At 35.0% G+C, this 2,757-nt stretch overlaps 1 long non-coding RNA gene across 1 annotated transcript; it reads left to right on the forward strand.

Annotated features, from left to right (window-relative positions):
• Nucleotides 1-437: 437 nt before the first annotated feature.
• On the forward strand, nt 438-2,281 carry LOC110805897 (uncharacterized). The gene is made up of 3 exons (XR_002538143.2): nt 438-752; nt 858-1,053; nt 1,780-2,281. It is a non-coding gene; the product is annotated as an uncharacterized lncRNA (long non-coding RNA).
• The last annotated feature ends 476 nt before the right edge of the window (nt 2,282-2,757 follow it).

Genomic DNA, 2,757 nt, shown 5'->3' on the forward strand with positions numbered 1-2,757 from the left:
CTAAATTTGCATATTACAATACAAAGTTAAGTATTATAGTTGTATACTTGTATGTAGATCGATCTAACTAATTAATTTAACCAAATCTGAGTGACCGATTCAAAACTAATTTTTGTCATCAAAGAGTGACCCAATAAATATTTCTGAAAATAGATAACCTGAAAAGATCCGACTTAACTGAGTTAGGCAAATAGTTTGAATTGAATACAATTTTGAAAAATGGACTTCTAATGTTAATCTATTTAGTACTACGTACTTACCATGTATTATTATTTTAATTAACATTGTAGTTACCTTGTGTACAAATTTTTAAATAAGTCCGTCTGACCTGTCAGACCGGGTTGGATTTCTAATTTTCGCGGGTCAATTAATGGAGATATGGGTCACGGGTTTTTATGTTCGGGTTATATAAAACTTATGTTTTTTTCAATATTTCATTTCTCTCTCATCAAATGCAGAAGCGCTTTCTCTCCCTTCCCCTCAAACTCTCCGCCTCTCCTCAAACACGCCGCCCTCCTCGGCGTCCTTCGAGTTCTCATCCATGGCGACGACGCCGTTGGAGAGGCCCCTCCTTTACCCCTCTCTCTCTCTTCTCCAACACTATGCTTTTGAAACCCTAAGATTTCTAACATGGCGTCGAAGAAGAAAATTCTCAGAGGTTTTCGATTTTGTACGGGTTTAGACGCGGCGGTGGTGTGGTTGTTGGTGGCGTTGTGCGGGTCGAGACGGAGGGATGAGAGACATAGATCCAGGTTTTTGGCTGCCTCACTCTTTCTTCTACTTCAAGTTTTATTGCTCTTAGGTTTTTGAGTTTTTTTTATTAATTTTGTTGATTTTCCGGCGAGGTTGTTGAACAGAGACGAAGGAATGTAGGTGGCGGTTCTCCTTGAGGTGGCACGACGGGACATCGGCGGTGATCGTTGAGGAGACGCGAGAAGAAGATCCTCTTTTGTAGATCGAGATCGAACAGATGGTTGGCTATGGAAGAACAGCTGCAGAAGCCATATCTAGGTTGCAAACACCGACCGGAAGCTGCAAGCGTAGGAAGAACAGGTAGGTTGCAGTGTATTGTGATAATGTATGCTTATGTGGTTTTATTAATTTTGGTTTCAAATTTGTATTGTGATTTTGATGATGTTTATTGTATTTGATGATTGGATTTGAGTCCTTTGGCTGTTGCAGTGTTTGCTCGATTCTGGTTGCAAGTGGTTGTACTTCTATTCATTTGGCGTATTGTTAGTGCTATTGTAAAATAAACATGCTAGTTAAGTAGTTATGATAAAGTTTGTTTTATTTAGGATTAAGTTTGTTTTAGTTATGATAAAGTCTTTAATAGTTAAATACTTTTATTTAATTTTGCGATTCAAGCCGTGATTTGGGGCTCTTAAGTTAAACTTTTGTTGCATTTAGTTATGAAATAGGATGCTTTAGTTATATTTTCTTCATTTATGTCAATTATTGACAGTAATGATTTTAGTTTCCAATTGATTCGACTGTCGAATAAGAATGGTTTATCTATCAGAAGTGATAAATTTTAGGTCGTTCGGTTCTGTCAATTAATCTGTCATGGATAGGAGTATAGGACCACCCTGTGTAGCACGCTGCTTAATACTGCTTTTGTTTAACAGCTTGGAACGCTGCTTGTTGCTTTCAGAACCAATCTAATGAAGGATGCTTGTTCTTTTATGATTTATTCTAGCCAAAGCAGGTTCAGATGAGATGCTAGTCTGCTTTATCTGCTCAACTGTTTTCTGTTGTTTGTGTTCTGGTTGTCTGCAGTTGCCTCTGTATAGTTAATTGTTGGTCTGCTAGATCTGATGTACCATGGATCAGTTGAAAGAAATGGAAATGCAGGGGGTAGAACTGTTGTGTTTGATCGCTGATTTCTGCTGCCTAATGAAGCGTGGAACATGGGCAGAAAGTGTGGCAGTCGAGATGTATCATGGGCAGAAATGCGAGAGAATCAGTTGGGACACTTGCGAGAGAATCTTGGAAGCGCGGCAGTCAAGATGTATCATGGGCAGAAATGCTATGATCAGTTGGTGTTTATGTCTTGTAGAACTTGTGTAATTCCAATCAAAATTCATAAGTTGGTGGTGTTTATTTTATATCAAAGTTGACTAGGTTTGACTTTGGTATATTCTGTGTAATTACAATCAAAATTCATCATGTCGGTATATTCTGTGTAATAATTAAATAGGTTTTGGTTCATGGTTAAGATGATTTAGTTTTAGTTATACTTTTGTTATATTTAGTGATGAAATGAAGCAGTTTAGTTACACTTTTATTGTCTAAGTTTTAGTTGTGATTTGAGAAGTTGTAGTTAAGAATAATGTTGTTTTAGTTGAGTGTAACTTTGTTTTAGTTAAGAATAGTTTCGTTTTAGGTAAGGTTAAATTTGCTTTAGTTTAGAATAATTTTATTTTAAAAGTAGCTTCAGACTATGTTTGACATTTTGCTTTGTTTTCGAGGTTGAGAAATTACTTCTTCGTTGTTTTATTTTATAATAATTTCATTTTATTTATGCTGAATTAGTTAAAGTGATAGAACCAATTAGTTAAACTTGAAATTCAATTAGTTAAGTAACGAAACCAATTAGTTAAGCAAATGAATGAATAAGTTAATTTAATTTAACCAATTAGTTAAATTAGAAATTCAATTATTTAACTAACGAAATCAATTAGTTAAGCAAATGAATGAATAAGTTAATTTAATTGAACCAATTAGTTAAACCAAAAAATCAATTAGTTGCGTTTT

Source organism: Spinacia oleracea, chromosome 2 (assembly GCF_020520425.1).
Source record: "Spinacia oleracea cultivar Varoflay chromosome 2, BTI_SOV_V1, whole genome shotgun sequence".
NCBI lineage: Eukaryota > Viridiplantae > Streptophyta > Magnoliopsida > Caryophyllales > Amaranthaceae > Spinacia > Spinacia oleracea.